Consider the following 18,447-nt stretch of genomic DNA (forward strand, 5'->3'; position numbering starts at 1 on the left):
TTGTATAAACATTACATCACCCTCGCTATACGCTGTAACTGGCAATTGTCCACAAGTTATTCGATGGAGGAATCCGATGCTTTGTCTCTGGGGTCTCAGTGTTCCTCTTTGCGGCTCTTTTTAAACTGACAGACAAACTCCGATGGGACTTCGTTTTTAGATAGATTTCTTTCTGATTACAGTGATAAAACATCACTATTTGCAGCAATTTTTTTTAAATATTTGTGCTAAAGAAAATTGTTGAATCCGGTGGTGTTTGTGATAAATTGTAGTAATATGTATGAGGTTGTGAAAGAACTTAGAGAAGTTTATTTGTTTTCCTCACCCATACACTTCAGGTTCCTTCAAACAAATGGATAGTTTTCTTTATTCGATTTTAAATGCTTCAGTTTTAGTAAAAACGGATCAGCTTTTCCTGAGCAACACAGCTTATAGGTCACCACACTGTACTTACATCAACGTTTGTTTGTGGAGATACATTTTACCATCTGAACCCTCCAGTCACCTCTGTACTGTCCCTTCAGACACTGAACAGCACAAATCCACTGGGGTTGATGACGGACAAATATTATCGTCATCTACAAGATAAGCTCTGTTTGAGACCAAGACATTTTCTTTTATTATACCTCTTGTCACTTTTAAAACATTCCACTTATTTTGTCTGTCCTCCACTCATCCATAAAAATCGGATACAATAACCAGACTTAAACACTTAGGAAGCAACTGAATAACTTTCCTTTTATTGGTCACACAGTAAATGCTCCCTTTTTACTTGTGTGGTGCACTCTTCAATGTAAACCAGACGCTTAGTTCAAGAAAATCTGTGGGAAATAAAAAGAAGACCACATTCAAAACAAAAGGTCAGAAATCTGTGAAGGCATCTATATCATATTTTCCCTCCCTGGGGAGAAGACGTTGACACAGCCACACATCTGCAGAGCTTTCCTGACACTGTCAAGTGATACTTTTAAAACACTGTTGTGGTTATGATTAAAGTTATGCTCAAGGATGTGTGAGAAAGTATTTCAACATGCATTCTCAAGCTAGGAGGAGGATGCAGGATGTTGCCATGATGTTTCATTGTGGATGAGATGGAGAACAATGTAATCGGTCCATTCTACTGTCTGTCTGTCTTTTCTTTCCACAAATGTCAGAACAAAAAAAGCTGTGAATAAAAAGTGAATCTTTTCAGGATACCTCTGCCACATCATCACCATTTCTTTTCTATTGGAGGTAATCTACCTACCGACCTAGGAGCAACAATTCCACGCGACATGGAGTCATTTGACTTTGTGTTAATGTCAAGAAATATAATTCCATGCATGTTTGAGAGATTTCCCAAACTGCAAGGCTAACTCGCAATTCTGTCTGCAGCTTCCATGCAGGAATATATTCATGCTTACTGTCTTAAGCATTGTGTTGTTTTCCCGTGGTGCATTGTGGTCACTGCTAATTGCTACTGGTGCACTGCTGGTGCGGGTGCGGACAGCTACGTTAATTCTTGAACACACATGTAGTCACCAGCCATGTAAATCATTGATCTTAGTAAGAAGCGGAGGAAGGCCCTGATCAGTGTGTCTTACCAGGCTTTTTGTAAACATTTTAAGAAGATTGAAGTGTGTTGCTCGCTGCTTTTGCATTTTTGAGCTGCTCACTTTTTTCCGCTCTAAGCACCTTGCTTTTTTGCAGGAGTGCCCTGAATGCCTCATGGGCCTTGAATAAATGCCACTCAAAGCGAAAAAGCGGCTGACATCATCATTTTTCTTTTGCTGGATACCTTCAGCTGTATGAGTTTAAAACCAGACCATGATCTGAACAGAGAACAGCGGGAGGCAAACGCTACGTGAGATTTCGGGTACCGGTAAGTTGTTTTCATTCAGTTAAACTGTACCATCAACTATTAGACAACGTGCAGTTTATGGTTTGTATTGAGTTAACATTAGCACTCATTTTGGGGTTGTCTAGCAACAAAAACGTAAAAAAGACGCAGCAAACTGCATGAAATGTCCTATTTGATCAAGCAAATTTTAAAGGGGCACAACAATTAATTTGGCGCCCCCCAGTGGTAGTATGAAAAGCACCGTGGCAGACAGTGAATCGTGAATACGCTGCGGCAATTTTGCACCAATTCTAATATTTCAACAAACAAAATTAACATCAAAATCATTTGAATTATTCTCTATACAATTTTACACATAGTGTCTTCAATAAAACTAGCTGTGGAATTGTATCTGGATACACTGAGGAATGGAGTCAAATCACTTCTTGTTCATTGCTATTTATTTCTGCTGCAGGTATTCATCATCTTCCTCACAGCGTGGTCAAATCATCCTGGACTGAGGTAGTCTGCTCTCCCATCGATAACAGCTGACGGGTCAGCAGGAGCTGCTGTAATCTGATCATAGATCATTTGCAGGGTCGTACATCAACAGCTGTATGAACTCCTCTAACTTCTTGTACGACCGTTGTGCAAACAAAAACCTTTTGACTGGTCATCCGTCACTATCTGTGCAACCTTTACATGACAAAGCAACAAATTGCCTTTGAATTGCTTGCTGCGGGTGAAATCCCAGCTTCAGGGGAGAGTTTTTCTCTTCCTCTCTCAAAGCAATGAATCATCAAAATGTGACAAATATGGTTTGACATTGCTTTTTGGGGGCTGATTAATGAGTGTAGCTGTAGTCACGGTGGAAAGTCCCACACAGACAGGTTTGAGGATTTCTGTTTAGCACTGGAGCAGTAAAGAAAAGCCTCTTCATGTGTGTCCTGGCATTGAACACAGGTTGGCTGGGAGACATGCAATCAGGCTGTTCCCCTTATGTGAACCTTGAAATTCACTTTATAGCTCGCTGATGTTTTTGTTTTTTTAACTGTTCCTTTTGCAACAACAAAATGTTCAATTTGTCATCTATATATTGAGACTTTCAGTCGTCTGTATTGCTGTGGCAATAGAGGTAGTAGCAGTTTTGTAACAGCAGTGAGGCTTGTAATGGAGCATTGATAAGAAAAAACACAACTCCTAGCTCCCTCATATGGCGCATGATGGTTCTCTGCCATCACTGACTGGGTCACTTAATTGCATAATTAGTCCTTTTACTTTTGATACTTTAACTCCACCCCTGTGGCGTTGTTATAACAACTTGCGATGGAAGCTGGTCTATTCATAGAAGATATGCATGTTATACACAAGGTATTTAGCGTTCAGAATATATATGTATGTTCTTCAAACTGTCTTATTACGGAGAATTTTCACAACAAAGTCATACAAAATATAGCCTTCGTAAATATAAGAGCCAGGATACATTTCTCGTCAGTGTATCGATCCTGACTCAAACATTCCACAATTAAAAAAGTCTCAGGGAGGAGTCAGCCGCCATCTGAGTCAAATTTGACTGACTTTCACCAATGGGTGCTCTGGCTGTTCGTTTGCACCTGGTGTCTGTGTTAAAGCACGAACACAAACAGGCCTTTTAGCATTCTCTTCCCCTTGCTGAGACAAATCTGTGGACATTTCAAAAAGCACTGTGATCCATTCTGCATTTATCTGCCTGTACAGCATGGAGCTCATGTATATTGATCTACTTTCATTGGGTTTGTTACTATTCAATGTTTTTTGGGAGATTTGTTATTTGTAACACTGCTGTATGGAAACAAAGTGTTTTAAGCAAAGCTCCCAGTAAACAGTCAAACAAGAAACATGGCTTGAGCAGGAGAATGGTGATATTGGCTTTGAAATTTAGATTACATACAAGGCATGGACTTAAGTAAGATTTTAAAACCCTAACCATGATTGTAGCAAAAGTAGCAAGTTGTGGTAGTTGCAGAAATAGTAGTATTAGCATAAGCAGTAGTGATTTCAGTCGTAGCACTTGCAGTAGCAGTATTATATAAAGTACTGTTAACAGTACTATCATTAGATTGGTCCTGGAAGTCGTGACGAAGCCTTCTGAGAAATGGGAAACTTCAGGTTCCTGCATTGTTTCAGAGCTTCACCACACAGAGAGGACCTGCCTTGATGCTCCTGGATATTTTACTGTTGAACAGTTCCAGCAGTTAAATATGAAATCATCATCTTCAACTGTAAAAAGTCGCTGGTATTTCTAGTGTCGGCGCCAGTGATAGTAACCATGACTTCTTACAGAGCTGTTTGGAAACAACCTCTTCATATTTGTTAAAGCCTCACTGTTTTATTGTATTTGTCACCTGTAGCAACATGCTCATCTGTGTTTTATTTACACCTGCATTCCAACTGGACTACATTTAGAGAAAGGCTTATCATACCTGTCATTCTTTCACAGCCATTTTCCTCCCTTATGAAGCCTAATATGCTCAGTCAGACCACACAGACCACACAGCTTATTATGCAACATCCAACTGAAGTCATCGGTCAATGACGCGTTCCAGTCATGCCGGTTATTCTCACAATGCACTGGATAGCTGTGCTTTACTAAAAATGCAACTGGTCGCTGTCATGACAAAAAGTTGGTAGAAAGGCAAGGTCCATCATATAAGTTATTGACAATACCAAACATTTATTAAAAAGTGATTTTTAAATTTGAATTTATTGCATTGATGCAACCATGACAAATACATTTTTACATATTATTTTTTTAAAAAGCTGTAAAATATGAGTCACACATCAGTGAAGAAAGACGATAGAAGATAAACAAATCCATCCACAACAGCCACCGCAGGAGAACACCTGCCTGGTTTATTTCAGCTCATATGGAAATGCTGAACGACACTTTGCAATGTAAATTCACGTGGTCTTGTATGTACTGAGGGGATTTTGTGATCTTCAAGGCCTTGGAACTTGTTGAAACGCTGCCGTATTTATTTCAAAAACTACCGGTAGTCTTTAAGGGGAAAAAAAAAAAAAAGCATTCTTCTCATTCTTTCCTTTGTGGTTTTTGTCCCTAAGCTGTAAAATAGCTGTAACAACCCTTGTCCCATTACAACAGACTGTGTGATTTCACCATTGTTTGGGAATTTCCCTCAAGAATCTTGCGGAATATTATTAAGCCGCAAGACTTCACGAAGACTTTGGCTTTTGGAAAAGGTAGAAACAATTTTTCAGATGATTTAGCTGCTACAATAATAAACATTGACATTCCTTTCTTTATCTCACTATCTAGAGTTCCACACACGCTGCCAAAATGAGCAAGGTGTTCTTCTTTTGTGTTCCATGTGTGATATGTATGATTATACACAAGAATGTTTGTTACATATCTTGTCAGGACATTGTGGCCCTCAACCTTGCTCTCCCTAGAAGTAGTTGCATATAAAGTTGTGCTAATGAAACAGTAAACAATGTTCTGCCGATGTGTTCCTGCACGTCAGCACACAAAATGTTCAAAATGCTCCCGTTGAACATTGCTGCGAATCATTTAGTGATTATGTTTTTCTATTTCGCTCATGCTAAACTAAAGCATATGATGAAGGTAAGGCGACCTAAACCATTTGGTTAACCAAGTCCCTCTAATGAGAGGATTTCAGTGATCTGTTCCAGCTTTGATGCACAAACGCTCACTAACGAGGGCCAACACAGGTGAGTGAAATGAATCTCGTTAAACGTACAGCAGGGTTCCACAGTGAGGACGTCGCTGATCCAAATTTAAAATGGGTCTCAGGGAGGATTAACTGTTGTAGATAAAAGCCTACACTCGCTTTAATGTACATCCTTTCCGGGAAGCTGACTCAACTCGGCTTCATGCTCTTGGCCTTTTACACAAATATGTTGACGTGGAGAAACACACACAGTCATCATTAGTGTTATGAGTAACACCTGTTCTTATATATGTATAGTCGGTGAGCTGTGTTGCTTTTTTTAGGGGAAGACCCTCCCGAAAAAAAGAGCTACCCTCATTTTGAAATAGTCCACTGATAAAAAAAGAAGGTTAAAGCAGAATTAACTGACTTTTGTGGCCACTTGAGGGCAGCAGAATCCACTGTGAACACAAACACTGACATATTATCACCTTAGAAAGTTATTGTGGCAAACTGTTGCAAGTAGTCAAAAATACCCTTTTTTATAAATCCATCAGACACTTTCCTTGTGGCAATTTATTGGTCGCCTCAGCCGTTCTCATTCCCAACTCGCCACATACGGACGCTTGATCAGGACCCTTTTAACGCACCAGGTACCCCTTGGCATCACATACGTTTATGCAAGAAAACTACTTGGCTAGGTTTAATAAAAGATCGTGTCTCACCACCTCACTTAAATAGCTACTAAATGCAATGTTCACCAGCTTGCAGCTAACCTTGTCTGTCTGCTGTTTGGTGCTGCAGCTGGCATTTCAATTTGTTAAAGTAGTTTTTTTGCTGAAAATGGCTGCCCCAGCTGAAATATGAATAAAAAGCTGAAGCGCTAATCCTTGTATCAGTATGGAGCCTCATCTACCACATTACAGCAACAAGTGTGCATGAAGTTATGAATACTGATGCACAGCAATGTCCATATTTAGACAAAGCAGCATTTTACCCTCAAACACCTTTTCACTCAGGACCGATCACAGGAGGTGAACACCTCCTCCGTTGTGTTGCCGACTTTCCTCATTCGTGCCCCTCAAGAGTTCGTCCAGTCGTGGCGAAGTGCTATTGGCAGTCTGTGTTGCCGTGATTGGTGGTGCCGATACGTTTCATGAAGAGGTAACTCTAGCTGCTCGTATCTCCGTTTCATCCTGACGGAGTCTCCTGGGAGCGTGCTGGAAAACAAAGGCTGCGGGGTCCTTTGTGGGGTACACTTAGGACTGGTTCAGTTTACTGTAAACACAGTGGCAGGGGCTCAGCAGGGGTCACATATGAGTGTTTGTGTGTGGGTGTGGGAGGCTTTAGTCACGGTGCTTTCATATAGAGTTAAGTTGCAGTCAGTGATGGAGGATGAAAAGATGAAGAAAAGAAGACTTGTCTTCAGAAAACTGGAGGGGAAGTAGAGAAGAATTTAGATTCTGCAGTATTTTCAATGTAGTAAGTGAGTTTGATCAATATGGGTTCAACATGTTTTAATTTTTCTATTTATTTGGATTATTTTGGTATTTTAAACAAATGGTTATATTTCAATTTTTGACATGTAGTGGGCCCCATACAAAATAGATGTTTTCACAAACTGGCTCAAGGAATGTGACAAGGAGGGGGTCCATGCAAGGAAACATTATTAACAACATTATAACAAACGTTTATGAACTAAGGTTTATTCAGACTAAACGATGGATGGTGCAGAGCAGTCATTTCAGCAAATGGCAGTAGGATGCATGGCATGTGTGCTAATGATGCAGAGTGGATGTTAGCTGTAGGACGAGAGAGAGACAGTGAGCACATGGACATGGACATGACGACACTACCTGCTGAGGACAACCTCCAAGACAGTGGACACAACTCTGTGTTAGAACAGTTAGAACCATTTGAGAAACCGGTATGAAAAAGATAATAGACATGTATTAAAAATATTTAAGTGGCATAAATTAGATAAACTGTACCTAAACAAAATAGCAAAGGCAAATCTAATGGCTAAGTTAAAGTTGAAAGTGAATTTCAGAACATAAACACACACACCAGGAGAAAAGTGAAGTGCTTCACATTTATTATGGTATTCAAAATAATATACAATGTGTTAGAACTGATCTATGAACTATTTTAGATTTTAAAAAATACAATATTCATTGAACTATGAAGCCTTTTGTGTAAAAAAGAAAAAGAAATTCAGAGATTAAAATGAATAAATAAAATAAACATTTTACAAAAAGTAGAATTAAATAAGAAACAATCACAGTATATATGTGTATAAAGTACTCATGATCATTTTCTTGGTATATTTTGACTCGTTAAAGCAGGATCGTTAATGACGTTAATGATGGCTGCATTCCATTATTGAAGCCAGTTTCTTTGTTACTTTACTCTTATTTCTCTTTCTTATTTAATCTATTGTGTTTTTATCCGATCCTGTTTTTACAATCGATCTTTTTCACGGCAGACATTTTGACTTATCATCGTCGGCATGAATGTTAGTAATGGGTTAGTTCCATTAAGTGCCCCAGTTAGCCATGACAGTGAATCAACACGTTTTTATGGTAAGATGAGGCTTAGCCTTCATAAATCATTATTATATTTATTTTTATCTTATTTATTTATTCTTTATTATTTTTATTTATGACATTTTTTCATAAAACAACAGTTGTAAAACCATTTTAAACTGAGCGTAAATGCTGGTTTGAAATGTAAGGCAATAATACAAATCGCATTATGAGAAGATGTTTTCTCCAGCAGTGACCTATCAGAGGAGGTCGGTTAATTGTAGGCCGACTAGTTAGCGGGTGATCGACTCGCAGAAGATTTATTTGGTGTTTGCCATTTGTCACCTTGACCCTCAGCCATCTACAAACAGTATGAGGAGCAGTCTCTGATGAGGCTCTGTGTGTGTTTACGCTTGTGCCTTTTCCGACACAGAGGTCAACCAGTCAACTAGGTGCTGAGGGGAAACAATTTTTCACAGGCTTTGATTTGCCTGTGAGTACGTTGGCAGGTATGCTTTCAAAGTCCAGTAGTCTGCGGTCCCAGCAGACCACCACAAAGGAGCTAATCCCCTCTATCACAGCCAGCGCAAACACATTAGCCACACAACATCAACACTGCACTCAAGAGCCCATTGACAAATCCTCCCTGCCTCCCCAATGAAATTCAGGCGAGGAGCCACGATGTTCCTTTCCCAGCAAATCAAGGAGCTCAAATGTTGGAATTCAAGATGCTGTGAAGAATGATTGAAGCTGTAGTGTGCAGAGTTTTCATCAGATAAACAAGAAGTGAACAAGAAGCTTATATCAGTGTGTGTCTACCTCTGGTCTCACAGTTGCAGGTTCAGCCTAAAGCTCGATGATGTTTAAAATCAGACAGGTCATTATCATTTTCACACAACGTTACTCTTTATTTTTGTTCGTTTTCCTCTGGAAGCCAGCAACACATGTCAATTTCCGCTTGTATCATACATGCAAGCTTCAATATAAACTTCCGTCTTTACAGGACGCAGCTTCGTTAGCTTTAGGCAACAAAACTTAGGAAAATATCGTTGTTTGGGTTACAAAACAATACGGAAGTGCCGTTACTGAATTCCGCAAGTTACGTGACAAATAAATCAACTTCGACTTCTCGTTTCACATGGAGAACAAATAGCAGTCTCCTGAGAGAAAGATGGACCGATCCACCTCCCCCCACGCTACCCCAAGTGGGCTTTTGCGGTCTTTACACTTGCTCGCTCATGGTTACGTGAATAACCAACTAAATTATTTTGTGAGACATTTACGACGCATTATCTTGCGTAGCATCAGGATGACTGACAAACGCTGCGGCATGAACTTGACCGAGACTGAGATAACAATAAACCGCCTGCCCTGCAGCTTTAATTGCGCTGCTTACAATCTAAACTTGAAATAATATAGAATTCAACACTTTTTGCATTTTTGGAGCAAGTTTGTTCTTCCATATTTGTATATGTGTGGCAGAGGGAGAACAGAGAAACCTGTCAGAAATTGATTCCGAAAACTTCACCATTGCCAGCATGAAGTTGGAGTCACAGCTCATGCTCGCTGCATTCCTCCTTTTCCTTGTCTGACAGGTGGACGTTCCCCTTTAGCAGCCAATCACACAGCTATGACGTTCAGCCTCTCTCTGTGACTCTGTTGGCACCACACCTTGCAATCGGGCCACTGAAAAGTGTCTGAAAAGAATTAGTGTCGAGCTCCTGAGAGGACGTCATCAGAGGCACAATGGGGAGTAGGCAGCGAGCCCTTGGGCCCCCGTGGGGGTTGCCGGCTCCCGAGTGAGAGCCCTGTGGACTCCCAGCTGTTCTATGCAACATGCTGAACAGTAGGGGGTCGCCCTGTGTTTGTTTAAAACCAACAGGAGTCCCATTAAAGCCCTGACTCCCCTCATTTAGGACTGCCATGGGGACACAAAGGACAGCCCTGGGAAGCGGCACGTTGCAAGGGACACCAATTATTGAGGCGAGGACACAGGCCAGCTTGTTCGTGCTCAGGGACATGTCAACTCGTTGGATGACCCCCTCCGTCAAACCCATTGACCAGAGTGCACAGAGAGGCATCTTAATTGGTGTTGGGCAAACAGATTTTGTCACAAAGTTGCAAAGGAGGCTAAGTAGCTGAATGTTCACATTGTCCAACCCCTGACCTGAGCTTCAGGGGCCGCTCCGGGACATCATTATGCTCCATTACTTTGAGTAATCGTCTCAGACTCGTCCTATATCGCAGCGGGGAATCCAGGACATGCAATTAAAAGCAATATTCTGGCAATAACAGTGGCGTAAATAAAAAGTGAGCCCTCCTCTCTTTGTACAATGATATGATAGCGGCGAGGGGTAAGATTTGGCACAGGAAGTAGCTGGAAGGGTCTTTGAGCGGCACCATGTTGAGTTTGGTTTTTTTGACAATGTGGGGTCTCCTCTCAGTCTCCTTCTTTGCTCCAACCTGCCCCCCCCCCCTCATCTTCTCCAACGACAACCCCTCGCCGGACCCCCAGAGCCCCCGCACTTCCATCCCTCTCTGCCTCTTTCGTGCCGTTTTAAAAGGGATTCTGGGAGAGGGAATCACTTGACATCATTAGTTTTGGAGAGCGGCCACCATGGCAGGGTTGCTCATGAAAACATATGTCAGATTAGCAGCAGAGGACCTGTGTTTCGACCTCAGGTGAAAGGTCTGCATGAGTGTGTTCTTTTCTTCTGCTTTTGTTTCCTACTGTTCTTCCTCCTCCTCCTCTCCCTCTACCCACCCACCCACCAATCATACTGCAACTTAAAAACAAATGAAACACGAGTAAAAAGATGGGCGCGCCTTTCGTGTAAGTTAGCATTTAATTGTAATGTGGAATTAAATTGATGTGCAGATGTACAGGGACAAAGCAAGGAATAAATTAAAGAAAGAAGGGTCATTACGTCATTGTGACAGCATTCCAATTTTGCATTGTGCCAGACTTTGGTGCCAGTTCTGTTGAAGTTAATGGGGCTGGCGTGGCAAGTCCCACTGTTATCATATCTGTGTTGTTTCACCTTTGGCTGAAACATGTTTCTGTGCAGTTAAAAAGAAAACACAGCACGTGACGTTGACTGATATTGTTTTTAGCGAAATGTGCGTGTTTGTGTTCCTTGTTATTTGTCTCCAAACAGATCATGGCTTTGTCCCGTCGCTGCATCTAGCGCGACTCAAGAGAGCTACATCTTGATACATGACCAAACTGTTATCGCTGACCGGACTGCAATTATAACTGGATCAATGTATTCCTGGCTCGGATTGGACTCGATGACATGAATCAGATTTAGTTTGATTCAGGACTTGACCGTGTGCTAAAGTGGCTGCAGGTTCCCTCAGGGATTTAACATCCATACTCACCCATTTAATTAGCTAGTACACACATACAGCACCCCTCCAGCAACGTATCCTTCTACAACGGTTCCTATGATATCTTACGAAAAGTCATTTTCGTATTTTTTCCTACAAATGTCCAGCAACGCGAGCGATCGGTGCGCATTAAGGTGTTTGGGCAACAAGATTACTTGGTTAGGTTTACGAAAAGATGGCTTGGGTTAAAATAATCCCGAAAGAGGCGTGACCTAAGAATGGAAGTTACGTGACATATATAAGTCAACATGGAATTCTGGTGTTACACAGCAACAGCAACCTCCTGGGTGAAAGTCTCGTGTTTTTTTGACCAACCACAACCTCCTCTCTGTGTGTCGCTCTTTGTACGACATCAGCCTTCCTGGCTCTTGATCACGTGAAGAACGTGATAAAAACTCAGAACTCCAACATTTCGCAATTCCTACAGGAAAGTTTAACTGAACTGGGAAAATTCCGACCTCACAGTTGTCTGGAATGAAGGATTTTATATCCATTACAGTTCATTACCTTTTGTGGATTTAAGCTACGAATTAGAACGGCCACATTTTACTTTCTTCTGGCTCCTTCACCGCTTTTGATGTCGTTAGTAGCCGTGAATGTGTTTTCTGTCACATTTTGTTTGTCTTTTCCTTCAATTTGATCTTTTTAAAAGTGTCTTTATTATAATCTACAACTGTTTGTGTCATCCTCTCTCTGTCACTGTGCAAATGATTAGACCCAAATGCAGACAGTTGAGCAGGCAGCAGGATACTTAGACGATTCAGTTGACAGGTGAAACAAAACAGGCAACACCACATAACAACAAAATAACAGCGGAACTGGTCTGGTACATATATAGTGAATGACTGATTGGGGGAAGTGAGAGCAGGTGAGAGCAGGAGGTCTGGTGAATGCGGTGCTAACGAGGGACAGGTGAAATAATCAGAGCGAGACAGACAATTAAAACGAGTGGAAAAACAGTGATCTGAAACGAGTAACGAAAATATAACAGGAAACACAAAACGTGAATGATATGAATGAAACAAAGGAAAACATGGCAAAAATATGACACACTCATTTTTTTGACTTTTTCATTCATAAACACACACACACACACACACATTACTTTGTTTTGTCAATGTTCATCTGTTAAGTGATATTTTGCCGTTTTGAAAGAAGGTTCTTATGATAACCAACGAAAGAGGGTGAAGCAGTACAGGATGAAGGAAAAGATAATGAGAAAGCAAAACTATTTATCCACCAATAGATTCATAGGTCAGAGTCACGTACTCGTCAGATTGATGTCAACAAAAGAAAATTATAAATTAGAAGACTAAACAAAATGAGCTCTCGCGATACGTCACTAACACATCTGAGCCAAATAGCATTTGCATCAAAAAGTGGAACTAATGTGCAGCTCCAGACAGTTGGAGCTTACCAGATCAGGTGTTCACATGTCAGGTAAGTTGCTGCTTGCTGAACGAATGTGATTTTCAAAACAATCTCCAGTGATAGTCCGAACTTTCTGGCACTTGCTGCTTTATTTTATGCATCAAACCCCAAAATCTGGCTCTTCTTTAGACAAAAACAAGCATTAAAAGTACTGTCAGATGATATCGGACTATATGAGGATAAAGTGGTGCAATGCATTCATTTGTCATCCTACAATTGTGGCATCTGTTCTCAAAAAATCGTTGCTTTGTCCTGATATTTCTATTACTGGAAAAAGGCGTCGCAACCTAAAAATGTGGCCTTGATAGAATCAAGCGGCTTCTGCCCATTGGTGGGAAAGTGGTGATTAATTGTGTCGTAGCCCTGTGAGAAAGTACGCCCAGCGCAAAGCACTAATTATGGGCCCTGCCTGGCCGAGAGAAAAGGGGGCAAAAACTCTCAACAAAGGCTCATCTCATATCTCAAGACAATGAGGAGCCAAAAGAACAGGAGAAAGGAGAAGTTAATGAGCTATGTCACCTGGCATCTGTTGATGCTGCCTGGGACGAGGCCTGACTGGTGTGTTTGTGTACACGAGGGCGAGAGTGATGAAGTGGTTATGCATGTTTACATGTGGTTCATCACTGCGTGTCCCTTTTTCTTCCTGCAACATTACAGACAGGACAGTGATGCAGGGGAAAGTCATAACTCAAAGGTGAGAATAAAAAAAGTTTTTTGGATTTTGTCCCCATCTTTTGTGCCATGTGATCACCATGTTTTGTCCTCTTACCTGTAGTGCTTTTTATCAATGTAGACTAGTCTAGTTTGAGTTGCCTGCCTTCTCAAATGGAACTAGATCGGCTTGTGGTGCTGAAAGCGCCAAAATAAACCTCAACAGCAATGTCTCTTTCCACAAATCATGACCCGGTTACTCGAGATAATCCACCGACGTTGTTGTGAGCAGTTAGATGTAGGAACTATTTTCTTTCTACCAAACTACATCCCCCAACGGTATCACCGCGCCGAAGACGACATGCATCTTTACTCAACACCTATAGCACCACTGAGCTAGCACACAACGCCATTAATGTCAGGACCCCTCCTCCACCAGTAGCTGCCTTCTAGGCGGTGATAAGGCTGGAGGGTGTAGTTCGGCAGAAAGAAAATAGTTCCTTTGTGACACTGCTTACAACAAGCTCTGTGGATTCTCTTCAATAACCGGGTCATAATTTCTGGAAAGAGACATTGCTGTTAAGTTGTTTTTATTTGAACTGTCCCTTAAATAACTTTATATATATATATATATATATATATATATATATATATATATATATATATATATATATATATATATATATATATATATATATATATATATATATATATACATATATATATATATATATATATGTATATATATATATATATATATATATATATATATATATGTATATATATGTATATATATATACATATATATATATATATATATGTATCTATATCAGAAATCTGGAAACCAAACTAAATGTGGAATGGAGCTTCCTCAATGTTCTGCTTGTCTTTTCTTTGTATGTGCAGCCATAGTGGTGACTGCCCATTCTGAGATCAAGAAGTATGAATATTCAGTCTTTGTGTCAGAGGTTTGCAGAAGTTTCAAATTTCCCTTTGCTGTCACAGCTGCTACAAATCTGCATCAAATCCAAGGAACTGTCAGTGCAGATGCAAATTCCCGGTGAAGCCAAAGTCAAACTTTTCAGTTATGGAGGTGATTATACTTTCTGTTGATGTGATCAAACACATTATTGATTGGGGCTTTAACCCTCGGCTCTACAATATAACGTTGAGTTGAATGGAATAATGCTGAGACACTAAACCTACCCACCTTTATTTTGACCCATATTCATAACACGCCGGCCACATGTTGTTCTGAGGAGAACACAGAAGAGGTCTGGCTTTCCAGAAACTGTATGTACAGTAAGCACATTTGTAACCCTGTAAAAACACAACTCAGAAATACTTTGTGAGATCCACAGGGGAAAGACTCTGCGATGCTCAGTCATAAAAGGCGACCAGTCGACTGTGGTTGAGCGTTTAGCACGAGTTAGAAGGGCGGCAGCAGCGGTCCTGTTTTGACAGCAAATTACGTGACGTGAAACTGCATTTAATGACATGAGGTATATTACAGCTCAAACTCTGTTTTCTGTTTTGTTTGGCGTTGGACGTTTGTTTTTTAACGGACCTTGACGGACAATTTCAGAGATATTCAGAGAGACAAAGCTTGTTTCATGTCTCAAACAGAACACATTTCTGGTGACAGGGCTAATTGTAAAGTGTGTGGTTGCTGATCTCGAGGCCAAAGAACCACTTTTGGTGGTTCCACTGAAATTTGTATAACTTACGCAGAACCACAAGGTTTTTCTCTACATTGACGCTGCTTTCTTGTCATACTGTATCCATTGTGCACAGTTTGAGCATGCTGAGATTTTCTAATAATAGAATATAAACTACTTGGCAATGAACGATTCCAAAAGGGGCTGGGCTTTGCAAAAAAAAAGGGAATCCTATGTTTCATTTTGAAGTTATTGGTCCAGTTCCAAGACCATCTAGCCTCCAATGATCAAAGGTTGAGTCAGAGAAAAGCCTAGCGGGAGGCTTATGCAAAATGTCGTCTCCTTATTGCGAATCGGCCCGACGCGTTGGAAACCATCGGCGCTCGTTTAAATGTCAATATACCCAGATGCAGTTTGGCTGTGCTTGGTCAAGTTTGAAGTATGTGGATGGAAAAAAAGAAAAGAAAAGCTTCTCACTCACATAAATTTGGAGGGTTTCGAAAGTTGCATTGATTAAATTCCTGGACGGAGGCCGATTTTTAACTCCCGGTATTTCAGAACACTAAATATCTGTAGACGATGATGCACAAGACAAAACTTTAGCAACTCTTATGGAAAACAGTGTCCTACAAGTAATTATTTCCACCTTATTGCCTTGTGACTATAAGACACAATTAATAAAAAATGATAATTGAGAGGAAAGGAAGATTTGCCTCAACAAATGGTACACGGGTGAGAATATGTAATGTATTGTACAGAGGAGATAAACAGTTGAAAGAGATCATGACAAGATGAAGGGACATTCCTGGACATCCTGCAGTCATCGCCGCTCCCCCTCCCCAGACGTGCAGGACCGTCCGTGCTGATCCATTATGTTAATGGTGAATTACTGGGTCACACATCAAGCACTATGTTTCCACCTTTTAAAAGCAGACCAGACGTCCAAAATCCCATGACGGAGCGGGGGACTTCTGGGTCCGTTGGAGGTAACTACCGCAGTGGAGGGGGCTGATAGCATCGCAAGGAATTTAAACAAAAGTATTTTTTTTTTCTCCCTCAAAGCCGCCATCTTTCAGTCTGACGGTTACTGTAAACATCATTCCAGCACACAGCATTATAAGACATGCTACTCCACATTCCTTTCGCGCTTTTTAAAAGATGGAAAAATGTCTAAAATATTGCGTGTTTACGGGTCTGGAGGACGGATCTTGTACATGAAAGTGAGTTGTGTTTTAAGTGCTCCAAAGGTCAGCGAGGGTACAGCTCAGATCATCCTCTTGAATCTCAACAAGTAATATCAATCTTATTTTTTTTTGGGGGGGGTGGGTTATCTAAAAACAAAGAGAAGAAAAACAAAGTTTCACTTTCTTTGCCAACAACTTTTTATAAATATGTAACAGCACAAACAGCACAAGCTGTCCTTTTGCAATGATATAAAAAGCCTTCAGAGATGTTGCAATAGGCCTTTCTCAATTTGCAAACCCCTGACCTTAAAAGCAGTCCTCACACTTTGGGTTTGTATATATAAATGCATACCTTGGCAGTATGCAGAGAAGGGAATGTACTCTATGTCCAACCAATCGCTACCTGCAGAATTGCTATTTTAGGCAGCACGATATTCAACGTGCACATCAGAAGAATTCCGGTGTGAACAGGGACATAAAGGCGCTTTACTCCACAGTGCAATAAAGACGTAGAATAGTTCCTTTTTAAAATATAGTCCTCATTTTATTAACAGAGGCCAAATAAAACTCATCACATTTTATTTACAAAGGGAGGCAATAAATATCTTAATAATAGTCATAAAATTATTTTTGCTTACATTTGTTTAAAAAAAAAAAAGAAATCATAAATGTGTCATGTTGTTAGTAGCGACTCATACAAAAACCTGCCAGCGGACAGGTGAATACATACTACAGGTGAAAAGAGGCTGCAGTTGGTCGTCAGTGATTGAAGGAATGATTGAAGCACAGACTTTTCCCTTTTTACGATTCAGACACAAACTCGTGTCGTTGAAAATGTTCCCACAATCCTGGACAAGTTGCTCATCTGGGTTTCTGGGGAGAAGTCTTTAATTGTCACAAATGTTGATTTATGAAGTGATCAGGGGTCGTCAGAGCGACAGCATTCCTGTCTGTGGATCACTGATCTGGAAAAAAAAGCACAGGGATAAGCTTTCTCCACAAAAGCATCTTTGAGACTTTCATCCAGTGACAGTGAAAGGAGCGAAGATGAGCTCACAGTCGAAAGATGATTTTGGAAGAAAGAAAAAAACAACAAAAAAAAAAAACCCAGAAGAGCTCAGTTCAGCTCAGCGTCGAGTCGACTGAAAAGTTCTTGAGATTAACTGAACACAGACAGTCAGACTAGGTGAAGATAAACAAAGAAGAACAAGGAGGTAGAGGAAGTCTTCATCACCCGCCCCGAAATATCAGCGAGCTCACACTCAGAAGGTTCAAGGCATCCTTTTCTGGAGCGACTTTAACAGGCGTGAGGAAGAGCTTTTAAAAAAAAACACAAAATCCAAGGGGACACGAGAGGAATTAACATCCGTCTCCCAAATGTGATGAAGCTGGAAGACATTTGTGGAATTATGAATCACATGAGCTGTAATATTTTCGCTTGTATTGTTTTCTTTTTCTAGGTGTTTAAACAAGACTAAAGCCCCGGCCGGTGCCCGACTAGTCAAAGCATGTCGTGTTTTTAGCTGAATCACACGCTGCATGGAAACGTCAAGGAAATCACACACAGTACTCTGAGGCTTCGACGCATTCCCGGAGCCACGAGTGGAGCTGAGAGACATATGGGGGAAAAAAGAGGGAGCGAGGAAGAGAAAGAGAGAGAGAGACCTGTAAAATATTGCACTCAAAGCTACACAGTTATCCCGGCAGCACAGTGTCACTTGCGACTGCCACCTCAGTCCGTTTCATCTCCATGGCATCTGGTTCCAGTGGAAAGTATGGGATCCTCGTTGTCAGGTGGCAACACAAACAAAAACCAACAGGTATTCCAATAAATCTCTAGTTGGCTGATTTTTATGACGTTGCGTCAGCTCCACGCTTCAGCCCCCATTGTCAAAAAGAAAGTAAGGCCTTCAGCCTGCAGTTCAGACGTCGCTGAGGACGACGGCGACAGGAATTCTCTCAGAGGTCCTTTAGTTTATCCAGTATAAATAACATGACGGACACGTTAGCACAATGACATCAACCCACAAGAATCCAAGAGTTAGGAAATATTCAGTCATCCTGAAATACAAAAATAAAACATCTTTGACTTTTTTTGTTTTGTTATTTTTGTCCGTCTTA

Source organism: Melanostigma gelatinosum, assembly GCF_949748355.1.
Source record: "Melanostigma gelatinosum genome assembly, chromosome: 5".
Taxonomy (NCBI): domain Eukaryota; kingdom Metazoa; phylum Chordata; class Actinopteri; order Perciformes; family Zoarcidae; genus Melanostigma; species Melanostigma gelatinosum.